The 15,750-nt window shown below is 44.1% G+C and overlaps 1 protein-coding gene across 1 annotated transcript in view; it reads right to left on the bottom strand.

Annotated features, from left to right (window-relative positions):
- The window catches only part of PLA2G4A (phospholipase A2 group IVA), a 131,509-nt gene that overhangs the window by 104,815 nt on the left and 10,944 nt on the right, over positions 1–15,750 (bottom strand). The gene's annotated exons all lie outside the window — the stretch shown is intronic.

The raw sequence follows: 15,750 nt of genomic DNA, 5'->3' as shown, positions 1-15,750 counted from the left end.
AGGCAGGTGCACAGGAGTGTGTGGAAAAAGGACATATGCAGGCCTTTCCTCCAGGGCCGGCTCTGGCTTTTTTGCCGCCCCAGACAAAAAAGCCTCCGGCTGCCGCCGCCCCCCCCCCCCCCCCGCGGGGGGGGGGGGGGGGGGGGGGGGGGCGGGCGGCCCCCCGGGGGGGGGGGGGGGCCGGCCGGGGGGGGGGTGCCGGGGGGGGGGGGGAGGGGAGCGCGGCCGGAGTCCGGCTGGAGCCCTGGGAGGAGGGTGGAGTGCCCGGCCGCGGCTCCGCTCTCCCTGGCTGGGGCTCCGCTCTCCCCAGCAGCCAGAGCGCTGGGGGGAGGGCGAAGTGCCCGGCTGGAGCTTCGCTCTCCCCGGCGGCCAGAGCGCCGGGGAGAGGGCGGCGAGCCCCGGCCGTGGCCCTGCTCTCCCCGGCGGCCGGAGCCGGAGCACCGCACCGCTCCGCCCCCCTCCAGGTGCCGCCCCAAGCACAAGCTTGGTGGGCTGGTGCCTGGAGCCGGCCCTACTTTCCTTGCACAGGGAGAAATGCCAGGCTGTGTCCTGCATGCACACTAGAAGGTACAAGTTGCCCTAAAAAGGGCAAAGCAAAGCTGGCCATTCAATGAGATGGTGAAGCATGCACACTCCCCTGGTGGTTCTGGATGCTCTGTGAGGCATCGTGCCTCCTGAGGAGGTGGGGCAGAAAAGGCAGGCAGTGGGGAGGAGCTGAAGAGCTAGCTTAGGAGGTAGCCAGGAGGACAATTGGATGTTTGCAGTACAAAGAATTCTGCAATTCTTTGGAGGTAATAAGTGGTTCCCATCAGGCTATTTTAATGCTTGCCAAAAGCAAAGGTGGTGCTAGAGGCTTCAGCTCAAATCACACATTCCCAAGGTCTTATATAACCACATCTAAAAAAAGAAAAGAAATAACCAAAAATTAATGGATCACTGCAGCTATTCAGCAGCTACCTTGGGTGGCACAATATTGCTCCTTTCAAGATTTCCATTGTAACTATGAACTAGCAGCAACTGTTTTCCTTGCAATTAGTGCAGAGCTCTACTCAAGTGAATAGGATGTCAATTGGGGCCATACAACCCTTCCCCCCCTCCCCCCCCCCAAAAAAATTCTTTATACAGAAGCACTGAGCCAAACAAAAAGAAGCTACTGTAATATTAATTTAGGAATTGCCATAGTTAGAGATTGCCAAAAGCCCTGAAGAATAAGAGTTTATATCCCTTCCAAAACTCTTGGTATACTTTAATACTTACTATAACAATTTTGGACATTTTTGTTGTTTATATAAACGTTAAATCCCTTCTTTATTCCTGTTAAACTCAATAACTTGTTGCAACAAGTTCTTCAATGCATTGTGTGAAAAATTAAGGCCATCTGAATCAGAAAGGCAGGGGTTAATGTAATTTCATTCATAGTTTTAATGCTGAGGCAGCTCAATTGCTGGGAGAGAGGAAAGAATAATCTCTCTATAACTGAGAGGAAATATCTATTCATACTTAGTTTAATTCTAAGACCCCCCAATGCACAAATACATCTTTTCATATCATTATTTTAATATGGACTAAATTAACTGCAGTAGAAAGATCATTCAATTCATTTTTTTCATCCAGATCAATCAAATTTGTCACGGTCACACAAGTGGGCAGAATTTAACTGAAGTAGCACCCACTTACATCAGCAACATGTGTGGCCCAGTGTTTCTGTCTAAGAGTCTGTTTATTTTTCCCTTGGGTCCTACTGAAAAGGAGCAGTAAAACACTCCACTGTCTTTTTAAATTAAGCCTCAATAAATTAGTTAAGGAAATGTTGTGAATTTCAAAGGAGCTCAGGAAGAACATAAAATAAAGGGTATTCAATAACTGTAACCAAAAGGAAGTTTAGGAGCTATAAAACAGGGAACTTGCGGCCTTCTGAGACAGCAGCCAACTACCAACAAGTTAACATGGGTCAGCAAAAAAAGACTGTACTAAAGTGAGGAAATTGGAATCAGGAAGCTGCTGTAAGTTTGAGACTGAAGAGAAGATTTTCAAAGGCACAGGCACCCATCTCCCATTGCCTTTCAATGAAAGCCAGGCACCCCTGTCTTTTATGCCTTTGAAAATCTCCCCATAACAATTTAGTCAAAAGCCTGGTCTACATTTGAAAGTTATACTGGAGTTACTAAGTTGATTCAGGGTGTAATTTTTTACCAATACAATCATACCAGTACCAACCTTAGTATGGGCACAGTTGTAATGTTATAAAGGTATCTTATACTGGTATAGCTAGTCCCATTTGCCTACAGGAAAAGCGATATTAAAGGTGGAGCTGGTAGCGTCATATTATTGAGGTTGGTTTACACTTCCCATTATAAGACCCCGTTATCAATTATTTATAATTTGGCCAAACTAACTGTTCAGGGTGAAATTTTTCGTGCTGAGTGTCTGCCCCAGTCTGACTTGTTTTAGAAAAATGTCTGCCAAAACTGTTCAGTCATTTCTGAGAACGACGCTAGGAAACAATATGTAGTTTTGCCCCTGGTCAAAACTTGTGGCAACCTTTTCCTTGAAAAATCTCTAGTGCCCTCATGCTTTGGAGCAGAAATTTGAAGGTTGGAAAGGGATCACCTTTATCCCAGGGATGTGCATTTTGCTGTCCTCATGAAAATCCACTTAAATTTGGCTGATAAGCCTTTGAAAAACTGCTGTTTTCACACGCTCAATACATCCACTCTTCTTCTCTGATGGACCGCAACTTTGTTGTGGTGGAGAGGCTTGTGTGGGCTAAAGACCCTCAGAGCTACATCTGGAACTTTCATATGCCAGGTAGGGTCCCCCTTGGTGAGCACATCCAAGGCTAATCTGATTAGCCACCACTGATTAACCAAATTTCACAAGACCCAGTGGTGGATCAGACGCATATAGAAAACCTTTTAATACTCTGCGGCTGTGAAGGTGAATGAGGGCTGCAGCAGGAGGGAGACCCCGGTTGTCTTGAATCTTCTTACCACTGGGTCAGGGTTTTCCTCCTGTCAAGTCTTGTGTGGTCACCACCTGCGCACCGGTTTCTCCACGTTACAAGATTTCACGTGCCAAAGAGCTCACACCCGCACAAAGCCCTGCGGTGACAGATGAGTGGCAGTGAAGACAAGAGCAGTGATCTCTGGGAGTTTTTAGTCACAAATCTGCATGCAGGCAGCAGCCGTGTGACAGTCATCTTCTGCTTGAATGAGACAGAAGTGCATTTCAGCAGCAGCGACTGTGACTTAGCAGGCCTTTTTAGGATCCCCTCTGCTCACCCCAAATGGGGAGGGGGCTAGAAAAGGTGCTGTAAACATAGGTCATCTCACACTCTTCCGATTGGATGGCCACATCTAGTGGGATCACTCAACTCCACGGCCGAAACATAAGATATAAGACAATGAATTTTGCCACCTGTAATGTCCCCACCCTATGGATTCTCAGCACAGTGAATGTCCAGAAAGAAGAACTGCCATAATTGCCAGCAAGCTGGCAAGACTCAACATTGACATTGAAGCTCTTAGTGAGACACACCGGGCTGATGAGGGCCAATTAAAAGAGGATGGAGGTGGCTACACCTTCTTTTCAAAAGGAAAGCCACCTGAAGAGAGATGCATTCACGGGATTGGCTTTGCCATCAAAAATAAAATCACCAGTCAGCTTTTGGAGCATCCCATGGGGATCAACGAGCATCTCATGACTCTTCGACTCAAGCTCAGCAACAACCAATATGCCATGGCTATCAGCACATATGGCCCAACACTCGATAACGAGGAAGACAAGGAACAGTTTTATGGCATTCTTGATGGAGTCCTCACAGCCACACTTAAGGTAAACAAACTTATCCTCCTGGGAGATTTCAATGCCAGAGTCAGATGGGACTCCCAACCCTGGAGCAGCAAAATAGGCAAAAAAGGGGTGGATAATGTAAACCCCAATGGTCTTCTCCTCAGCAAATGTGTGGAGCATGACGTGCTCATCACAAATACCATCTTTAGGCAGAGTAACAAATTTAAGACCACATGGAAACATCCTCTGTCCAAACAATGGCACCTTCCTGACTATGTCACAGTCAGAGCTCGAGATTACACCAATGTCCATATAACAAGAGCCATGAGAGGTATAGATCACTGTTAGACAGATCGTCAATTAGTAAGATCAGTCATCTGCAGCTTGCTCCACCACACCGCAAACACCCAAGACTAAGAGAAATCAGTATAACATCAAAGCGCTTCAGGATCAAGCCAGCTGCCAGATGTTCCAGCAATACCTGTCTGAGAAACTCTCTAACTTGCCTGTTAATGTCATGGACATTCAAGAGCACTGGGATCAACTTAAAAATACCATTCACTGAATGTATTGTGCTGAAATGATAGGACATTCCATTCACCAGCACCAAGACCGGTTTGAGGAAAACAACGAGGAAATCCTAGCATTAATTCAGCAGAAAAGAATTGCATTCTGTAACTGGCAAAATGATTCCTCAAAGCAACAAAAACATGAAGCTTATCACCTGCTCAAAGCTGAAGTCCAAAGGAGGCTACGTGACATCAGAAATAAGTGGTGTCAAGAGAAGGCCTCTGATATCCAGAATTTCATAGACCAGGATGACATAAGAAGCTTATTTCACACACAAAAAAGCTATATATGGGCCAATCGCTGAAGGCCCAACTCCTTTATGTTCCCAGGATGGCTCCACCCTTCTCAAGGACAATACGGCCATTAAGCAACGCTGGAAGGAGCACTTTAGAGCCTACGAAATCGCCCAGTCTTTGAAGACACCAACAAATCTATTTCACAAGGCTCAACAATGAAACACCTTGCTGATCCCCCATCTTCTGAGGAAGTCCGGCTTGTCATCACCCAGACAAAAACCATCACAAGGCACCAGGCCCAGATGGCATTCCAGCTAAGGTTTTTAAAGCTAGAGGAACACTGCTCCAGAATAAACTTTACCAACTTCGACAAAATCAGGGCCTGTGAAGAAAATTCCACCTTATTGTATTGTAACAACATTTTACAATAGTCAAGAAAGGGGGCAAATCTTTGTGCGGGAACTACAGAGGTATTGCTCTCCTCTCCATCACAGGGAAGATCCTTGCCCAGATCCTACTAAACCGCCTTCTCCCCCTTGCAGAATCACACTGAATCACAGTGTGGCTTCAGGCCATCCCAAGGCACAACTGACATGATCTTTGTGGGACAACAGACTCAGGAGAAGTGCAGAGAGCAACACCAGGAACTGTTCATGGCATTCATCAATCTAACCGAGGCCTTTGACTCTATCAATCGTGATGCCCTATGGGAGATGCTGTGTAGGTTTCCATCATCAGACTACTCCATGATGGGATGATTGCCAACATTCAGTGCAACAACTCAGAGACCGAACCATTCATCATTCGCACTGGTGTCAAGCGGGGCTATTTCACTGCTCCAACACTCTTCTCCTTTACCATGCTGTGATCCTGATTCTCATCTGTGAGTGCCTCCCGTGATGGAATCAGGATTGAGTATCATATGGATGGCGAACTCCTCAATCTCCGACGTCTCCAAACAAACTCTAAGATCACGAGAATTGGCATCATGGACTTTCAGTATGCAGATGACTGCATCATTCTCGCACACTCAGAGGCCGACCTACAAAGTACCCTAAATCTTTTTGCAGATGCCTATCACAGCCTCTGACTCTCTCTCAACATCGGGAAAAACAAGGTACTCTACCACCCCTCACCTGCACAAACTACTCTTCGTACTCCACATATCACCATCAGTGGAGAACCCCTGGAAAATGTGGACCATTTTCCATACCATGGCAGCCATCTCTCCTAAACAGCCAACATTGACACAGAAATTGAATACAGGATCCGCTGTGCCAGCACATCCTTTGGAAGATTACTCAAACGAGTCTTCAATGATAGGGATCTACAAATAGGTACCAAGATCTTGGTTTACAAGGCAGTTGTCATCCCCACCCTTCTCTATGGGCGTGAGACCTGGGTAACCTATAGATGACATCTCAAGCGGCTGGAGTGGTTCCAGCAGCGCTGCCTCAGGAGGATTCTCAGGATCCGCTGGGAAGATTGACCCACTAACATCAGCGTTCTCTCTGCAGCCAATATTAGCAGTATAGAGGTGCAGGTCATGAAACACCAACTCTGCTGGGCTGGCCACTGTGTACGTATGCCTGACACTCCCTTCCCGACGCAAGTACTCTTCTCGCAGTTAAGTCAGGGGAGAAGGGCTCACAGAGGGCAATGGAAGTGCTTCAAAGACATACTGAAAGTACACCTTAAAAAGGGAGGCATCAACCCAACAAACTGAGAAGACTCGACGCAGAACAGAACACAGTAGCGCCACACCGTACACCAAGCCACAGCTCACTTTGAGGAGAGCAGATGTGCTCATGAGACCAAGAAGCGACAAAGGAGGAAAGAAAGGGCACAACAGTCCAGCCAACAACTATGTCTCCTCCAAGATTACACTGGTCACTTCTGTGAGAAAATCTGCAGGGCACAAATTGGGCTCCTCAGCCACTTAAAAACTCATCAATGAACCCCCTTGGCAGACATCAGCCTCACATCGGGGGATAGCCAAAGACATTCACTCTCACTAAGACCTCACTAAGATGCTTTATAGAGACACACCCCCCCCCACACACACACACACAAAATAAATTAAGGTTGCAAAGTCGAGCACTCAAAAGTTAAGAAATGCCAGAATTAAGGTTTCCTGTGCAGCCTTAACTGAGCGGTGCTGTGTTTATGCATTATGATTCAGACTTTAATTACATGATCACATACTATTTTTCCTCACAAGATTCCTGCCTCAGTGCACAGCACTGACTCAAAATTTCAGACTGCCTCTGTTTTTGACAGACTGCTGCCAAAAGAAACAGTAGATGTAATACAATCATGATCTAAAGTTGTTATGACAGCACAGTCTACTTTAGAGAAAAGTAATTTTAAGTTCACCTAAATTGAATCTGTGAATTAGTGTATTTGAATGATCATTAAAATTGCTATTATATTCATCTATATGACACACTACATGAAGGGATATTTGCTTAGATTTTAAATTCAATTAAGATTATCAAACTGATTAATCATAAAATCATAGGACTGGAAGCAACCTTGCGAGGTCATCTAGTCCAGTCCCCTGCTCTCATGGCAGGACTAAGTATTATCTAAGAATCCCTGACAGGTGTTTGTCTAACCTGCTCTTAAAAATCTCCAATGATAGAGATTCCACAACCTCCCTAGTCAATTTATTCCAGTGCTTAACCACCCTGACAATTAGGAAGTTTTTCCTAATGTTCAACCTAAACCTCCCTGGCTGCAATTTAAGCCCATTGCTTCTTGTCCTACCCTCAGAGGTTAAGAACAATAATTTTTCTCCCTCCTCCTTGTAACAACCTTTTCTGTACTTGAAAATTGTCATGTTCCCTCTCAGTCTTCTCTTTTGCAGACTAAACAAGCCCATTTTTTTTTAATCTTCCCTCATAGGTCATGTTTTCTAGACCTTTAATCATTTTTGTTGCTCTTCTCCGGACTTTCTCCAATTTGTCCACATCTTTCGTGAAATGTGGTGCCCAGAACTGAACACAATACTCCAGTTGAGGCCTAATCAGCCTGGAGTAGAGCGGAAGAATTACTTCTCATGTCTTGCTTAAAACACTCCTGTTAATACATCCCAGAATGATGTTCGCTTTTTTTGCAATAGTGTTACACTGTTGACACATATTTAGCTTGTGGTCCACTATGACCCCCAGATCCCTTTCCGCAGTACTCCTTCCTAGGCAGTCATTTCCCATTTTGTATGTATGCAACTGATTGTTCCTTCCTAAGTGGAGTACTTTGCATTTGTCCTTATTGAATTTCATCTTAGTGTTCACTCTTTGCTGATTTATTGGCATTAATAAAGTAGATCCTATTTTATTAGTCACATTGAGTATTCTCTTGAAGGATCATAAGTTAGTTTGATCATTTAATGCAGAGAAACAGTCTTCTGATCAACACTATATTCATTTGCATATCAAATATACTCTTGCCACGCCATGTACCTCTTAACATTAGTTCCCAATTCAAATTCAGCTGAGGTCAGTGGAAGGTAGAAATTTGTTATCTGATGACTGTATGAGGATTTATGTGAAAAGCATTTTGTGACCTCAGTACAGTTCACAGGGACTGTGTGTATGCACCGCACCTAGCCCAATGGGACCTCTAAGCCTTATCATTCATACATAATGTTTTCTCCTTTGTTCGTTCCATCATCACAAAAAGTGATACCTTGCCAAGTAGTGGGAAGAATGAGTTGGGAATGGTAGAGGAGAAGCCCAGTGCCTGTGCCCCATTTCTTGGGAAATGATTTAGGGTGGAGTATGAGAGAGAAGATGATGCAGCGAGAGTAGCTGCGGAGGAAGTTTTGTGGTCGGGGAAGTAGGCATCAGTGAGTACCACAGGCTGGCGATGGTGAGAGATAAAATCATGGATGATGGTGATATTTTTGGCAGATGAAGCAGGCAAAGGGAAGTGGAGAAAAAAGGGCAGGTATAAGATTTGAAGGGGAGGTTTTAATCGGGGCAGAGCTAGTGATGAGGACAGGTGCTGGGGCTGAGAATGAACGGATGGCCAGAGTTGGGGCAGACGTCAATGGTGTATAAAAGCTGAAGCGTGTAGGGGGAGGTAATCAGACCAATGATCCACAGACAGCTCTCTGGTATCTTTTATAAAACCCTACTTTACAGTACCCTCCCGTGAAACAGTAGACAATACTTGATGAGTCAGAGGAAGTCAATAATCCTATAAAATACCTAATCAGTTGCGCAGTGCTGAATATAGAGGGAAAATATTTCTTCCCAAACTCTGCAAGGAATTAATTTATACCCTGAAGCATGAGGTTAAAGTTACCATAGGTTTGTCTGCATAACTTTCCCCTTTTTCAGACAAGTATTGTGTTTGTCCTGGTGACTGGACATCATAAGTACAGTCTTGAAATAAGTTAATTGGCACAGCTCTTCATGTTTTAGCTTATAATTCCAGTGCTTATGCAAAGAGTTTTAGCAAGAGAAAATGTTCATCATATGGGGTGTGACATTGCAAAGGTCCTGTGAAGGCCTGTGACAAAAGCACATTATAATACATAATTATGCTGCATGCCAAATTTGGGAGAAGTTAGACAAATGGATTGCAATAATCATTGATATATTATTATTGCACTGAGTATTTATATATAACGAAGAATACATTCAGAGACCCATGATGCCAACAGAACAAGTAAGTGCTTCCGTGGAAGGAAGATTTCATGGAGTTCTCACATACAAGTTAAATTTTTTTCAGTGTTGTATTTTTTACATTTATTCAACTTATTTATCTAAATCCACAGAAATAACAAAACTAGCTCCAAGGCAAAATGTTCAAATGAAAGATTCCGAAAGTATTTAAAAGTGGAGAAGATCATTGTCTAACTACAATGGAATCTGGACCAGTGGAATGATATTTAGCTGGCAGAGATTCTAAAAACATCTAGGGGGAAACCCAAAGAAAAGTAGTCTCCACAGTGTACTGTGGGACTCCCTGAAGGTTTACATGAGATACACAATCATTTATTTTTGCCATCAATAAAAGCCCTCCAAAAAAAATCAAAAAGAAGAACTTGAAAAACCTAAAACGGAGTCAATGGAAAAAAGGAAGTGTTTGGGGATCGCCCCAGCAATGACAATTATAGCACAACAATTGTTATCCACATTTTTACTAGATAATTTTATTTCAAGCAAAGAGTGAGATGGGCTCTTTGCAGTACAAGTATTTTTGCAGTACAAGCGGGATAAAGGTAAGAAAAATGGTTGCACCAATTGTGTTAGCTGGAAGCCCAATCAGTAATTCCAGCAATATTCACAGCCTCTTTTTTTTTTTTTTTTTAAAGACTAACTAATTTGATGAGGACACAGCGGCAAAATGAGGACAGGCACAAGCATGGAATTAGGGGGCAGGCCACAACTTTTATTAAATGTTAACAAAGGGGGGGGGGGTGTACCCACCCATCACCTATACTTCCCTACATCAGGCATTTAATTGGTTCCATTGCAGAGCTCCTTACCATATAACCCATAACTGGCACCAAGGTTACAGGGCTCCTTACCATACCCCATAATGTGGGTTAGGTGTTCCTCAGCCCTCTGAGTCCTAGCACCCTCCTCCTCCCCATGAGGAAGACAGAGGGTGCACAGGTTGGGCTCAGCTCACTATTACCACATGGTCTGACCTCAGCCTGTAAAGGCCACAAGATCTCACTCTTTCACATGAGCCCAAGGCCTTTTACCTCTGCGAACTGTTCATTCTATTGTCTCAACTGCACTGAACACCGGCCACAAGTTGCGATGAATAAACACCTTCACCCCAGTTCCTCAGTTAAGGTACTGGGGTGAAGGTGAAGCATGTTCCTACTCAACCCACTGTGGCTTGACGGCGCTGCAAGGATGGCAAAAAACTCCATGGTCCTCTGCCAATTGGCCTGTGGGAGAAAAAAAATCCTTCCTGACCCTCTAAACAGGTGATCAGCTAGACCGGCTGCATCTATCAGACCAGGTTCCCATTCCTAGTTTGGGTGGGTAGGATGGACTGCTGAAACAGAGCTGATAGAGCTTCCACAAGGCCCCAGCACAGGGCTAAATCCTGGGAGCTGGGGAATGCTGGCCAATCAGCATCTCTCTCCCTCAGTGGGCCAATGGGTGCTAAAGACTCCCAGGGAGAAGAGCTACCTGTTGTCCCTTGGCAAGTGTCTCCCTCCCTTGCTACTGTGACTGTCCCCCTTTCACTGATGGCCTGCTCAAGTTCCCCTCCGCCCATTGATGTGGGTGGGTGGAATTTGTAGGGTTTTCATTTTGGGGAGCTCAGCCTGGATAGAGCTCCATTTTAAGACCCAGGGTGCTGCAGACACACAGCCCCTCTGAAAACTGAGCCTTAAGTGTCTCAGACTGGGCACTCCAAAATGAAAGCACTTAAAGCCAGTGGCTCATTTTGAAAATTTTGACTGCAGTGACAAACACCAAATCAATACATGAAAAATATAAAAGATTATGAAACAACATATAGCTCTAGGTTCCCCATATGAACAAGTGGGATACATTTGTTTGGGGAGGGGGTTGCATATCCCTTTAAAAATGTTAATGGAAAACATATAATAAGAGTTTGCCCCTGGTGTCTTTGGCCAGATATTCTACTTCAGGTACTGTGTGCCATGTTTTGGCAGCTGCCCTGTTCTCTGCAAGGGGATGCATTTCAGAAAGAATGCATATAACCACTAAAGCTGCTATGGCTAGTGCAGTGCAGGAGACTGAAATCTCCAGGCAACTCATTTAAAAAGCCTTAGAAGTAATTTGTACAGCACTTTATAGGATGGTCTTCCGGCTAGAGCAATGGACTTGGACTCAGGACATCTAGCTTTAGTTCCTGGGTCTGCCACAGGTTTCCTGTGTGACCACATGCAAGTCACTCCAGCTCTCTGTACCTCAGTTCTCCATCTGTAAAATGGGGGAATACTTACCATCTCCCACCCTTTTTCTTGTCTATTTAGGTTATAAGCTCTTTGGGGCAGTGACTGTCTCTTACTATATGACTGAATAGTATCTAGCGCAATGGGCTTCAGTCTCAAGTGCAATCTTTCAGCACAGCACTATTGTAAACAATAAACAATAAGTGCTATTTAAAATGCTAAGAACTAATATTAGTGGGTTCTGTACAATTAAAAAACTTAGTGAGTCATGCTCAAGACTTACCACCCATTTAAACCAAACATGTAAATGTTTCAGTTAAACATCTTCAGTTCAATGAATTAGGCTCTAGAACAAGTTACGCAAATTCTAGAGCTTTCCAGATTTGTGGGTACATCTAAGGATGCATCAAAGCATCCTATAGCATGTGTTCTGCTATGTTTTCACCACAGCCAAGTTGAACCAAGGACTGTGGTCACAGGATACATCATCTTTCACTCAGAACTGTAGCTGAACATGACTCAGTATTAGCATGACTATTGTAGTTTGGGTTTATTTGAGCTTTTAGACACAATTGGTGATAAAGGGTATATCTATGCTACTTCCTTTGGCCTTCAGTTTAATAACATGAAATCATGACAAATTCTTTTTTTTAGGGGGGGGGGGGAAGTGTGTGTGAACCCTCAAAGTAATTCATTACAACTTTCTAGTAAAATAGGTGTTAATTAAGGTATTGCTGAAATCTTTAGCATCCTGTTTAAACAAAACTAATAAAGTACTATTGCAATATTTTATTATATACATCTAATTCATGGCAAGAGGTTAAATAATGCACATTTGATTATTTCCCTTACAATATTTATAAAAAAATAGATTTTGGGGGGCAAGATGGAAAACGGTGCATTTAATGCTTAGGAAAGATTTCTCATTCACAGAACAAGACACAGAAGCATTCTATTTATACACAGAAATTTCTCTACCCAGCACCATCAGTGTGCTAATAGATATGCAAACTCTAGACACAAAAAAATAGTTCCTTCTCCATATCCATTTAATCATTGGCTTCTCTGTTGAGTTGGTTCTGCAAGGGGCAGAGAGAGTTATGTGACACTGGCAGACCAGGAGCCAGCTTATGCCAAGGTCCCCTAGCCCTCATTGAACATTGACAAATGAATAGCTGGAAATCAGTCTGACTCATCTGTGTTAGCATTATTAAAATAGACGTTAAATTTATAAGAATGTGTTGAGTGTTTGGACTTTATGAAATGCATGCATGAATTTCACTTATAAAATCTGTATATCATGTTATAAGGTAATATTCAAGTGTTTGCTTTGTAACTATAAAAGAGTTTGCTAGAACACTCTAAACCCCCATAGCCAGGAGAGAAGCATTACCAAATGTGAAATACTAGTTTACCACAAGAGGTGTCATCTCCTGCCCAATAAAAGGCCTATAGACACCCGACGAACTATTTTGTTCACTAATGTTCCACAAGACTGTGTTGATTGCTCCCACACGCCCACGAAGAGGGGATGTTGATTGCTCCCACACGCCCACGAAGAAGGGATGTTGATTGCTCCCACACGCCCACGAAGAAGGGATGTGCACAAACCCTCATCCCATCACAGTTTGAACTCTGGGAGAAGGAAATGTAAATCCCTACCAGAAATAACTATCACTATGCTGCCTGGAGTTTGGAGAGGGCAATATTTCTAAGCTTAAACAAGGGATCCCCAAGTTGCTTAGCTTAATGGACATATAGAACTTACACATTACAGCAGCATCTATTACCCTACCTTTTCAAACCTAAGATTGTAACTAATTTGTGAGTGTATATTTACCTGCTTTAACCTTGTATATAACTTATTTCTCCTTCCTACTTAGTAAATCTAACTGGTTTATTACAGGATTGGCTACAAGCATGGTCTTTGGTGAGTGATCTAAGGTACAATTAACCTGGGGTAGGTGACTGGTCCTTTGGGACTGGGAGTAACTTGAATATAGTTGTGATTTTTGTTGTAAGTAACCGTCTATCACGAAGGCAAGACTGTGTGGGTGCAAGATAGACTGGAGTGCCCAAGGCAACTGTCTGTGACTCCAGGTTAAGGGTGTTATAGGGCTTGAGGAGTTCACATGTGATACTTGGTTGGTGAAATCTAATTATAGAACACACAGCCATTTGGGGTTTGTGTCCTGGTTTGTAACAGTCTGCCTTGAGATTGGCACCCACGTTTGTGAGCCACTCCAGACAGCTTGATAATGGACCCCTGTCTAGTGAGGTCTAAGACCCTGATCCTTCACTCCGCCCCAGATAGGCACAAACATCCACTTGCATGGAACTCAACCTCATTTCACACAGGGCAAACGACAAGCTGAGCAACAGAGGAGAACTTTCAATCCAAAATGTGAACCTTTACAAAACAGCTTTTTGAGCTATTTGATTGTTCTGGTAGCCCAGGGTCATATCAGTATAGTGCAGAATATATTAATCGGTTTTGATATTCTGTATCTATTCAATTTAAATAAGTAAAGGAGACCCTGCTATGCTTGACAGACAAAGCCAAATCTGAAGACTCCCATCTCCCCCAAAATCTTCTCTCCTTGTCAGCAGGGATAAGCAGCACCGTCCTCCTGTCTCCTACCGGGGCAGGTGTGGAGGTATTTTGCTAATTGGGGGAGGGATAGCTCAGTGGTTTGAGCATTGGCCTGCTAAACCCAGGATTGTGAGTTCAATCCTTGAGGGGGCCACTTAGGGATCTGGGGCAAAATCAGTACTTGGTTCTACTAGTGAAGGTAGGGGACTGGACTTGACTTGATGACCTTGCAAGGTCCCTTCAAGTTCTATGAGATAGAACTATCTCCATATATTATTAAATAGCATGTGACTGCTTGCCTGCTGTTACAAGGGTGTATTTCTGCTCCTCTATGCCTCCCACTACCTCTACTTCTGAGTCCTCTACCCAGCGAATAGTTCCAGTGACTAAATCTGTTATTGCTCAAAGCTTCTCCAGGCGGTGGTATTTAAATTAATTTTTTCTGTTATGCGGCTGCCCTTAGAATTCTGAACAGCAGCAGTAAAAACTCCGAACCGCAGCAATGGCACTAGTGTGGTCTCTCTTCAGATTTAGGAAAACAGCACTGCATCAATTCACACTTTCATTCATGTTTGAAAGATTATCTTCACAGCCAGAAAATTAGCAACACAGTCAGACCCTCAGGGGTGTAAATCAGCATAGCTCCATTGACTGACATTAATAATTTACACCTGCTGAGGATCTGGCCCTCTTCCCCGCCCCCCCCCATTAAAATTTGGATTTGACAGCAATTGATTGTGTTCACCAGTAATGATTTCTACTCATCCCGAATGAGAGGATTTTTCAAGCCCTGTTTTAACCAGATACAATGAATATCAAGAGACCTTGTATAGAAGAAGAGACCCAAACTACATCACAGATAACAACAAAAGATATCAATATCTTAAAGGCAGCCCTAACTGACCTTTAGGAATGCAATATAACCAGTCTTACTTGATCACCAGCCACAGCTGATGACTCAGCATCAAATAATCATCATCTAGGGTCAGTAAAAATAAAACCAAAATCTCTCACTCTCCCCTTGGGACAGCATTTCACAATTAGGGAGTTTATTGGGATTTCTGTGCTGTCTTCTGACGCATCCAACACTGGTCACTGTCAGACAGGTCAGTAGATTAGACAACCACTGGGCCATTCTCTTACATAATTTTCTATGTTCTCAATCTAACTGTCCCTTAGAACATCAGTGGCTTAGCTAGTTGCCAATTCAAACTAGCTTTTTGTATATTAAACATTGGTTAGTTTTTCAACTCAGCCTTGAAAAAGAAATGGAAAATGAAATTATATGTTAATTAGAACTAGGGTTACCATACGTTCGGTTTTTCACAGACATGTCCGGCTTTTCGGCAATCAAACCCCCGTCCGGGGGGAATTGCCAAAAAGCCGAATATGTCCGGGAAAATGCCGGCCGGGCACTTCCCCTCCCGCGGCTGCTCTGCTCCTCCCCTGACTCTTCAGCTCTGTTTAAGAGCCAAGCTGCCCGAGCGCTATGGGCTTCAGGCAGCCCCCTTGCCTCCGGACCCCAGCCGCCGGCCGGGCGCTTCCCCTCCCGGGCTCCGGCGGTGCAGGGTCCGGAGGCATGGGGGCTGCCCGAAGCCGGTAGCACTCGGGCAGCCCGGCTCTTAAACAGAGCCGAAGAGTCAGGGGAGGAGCAGAGCCACCGC

The sequence above is a fragment of the Trachemys scripta genome, chromosome 8 (genome assembly GCF_013100865.1).
Source record: "Trachemys scripta elegans isolate TJP31775 chromosome 8, CAS_Tse_1.0, whole genome shotgun sequence".
In the NCBI taxonomy this organism is placed as follows: Eukaryota; Metazoa; Chordata; order Testudines; family Emydidae; genus Trachemys; species Trachemys scripta.
This window is presented reverse-complemented; position numbering and strand designations above follow the sequence as displayed.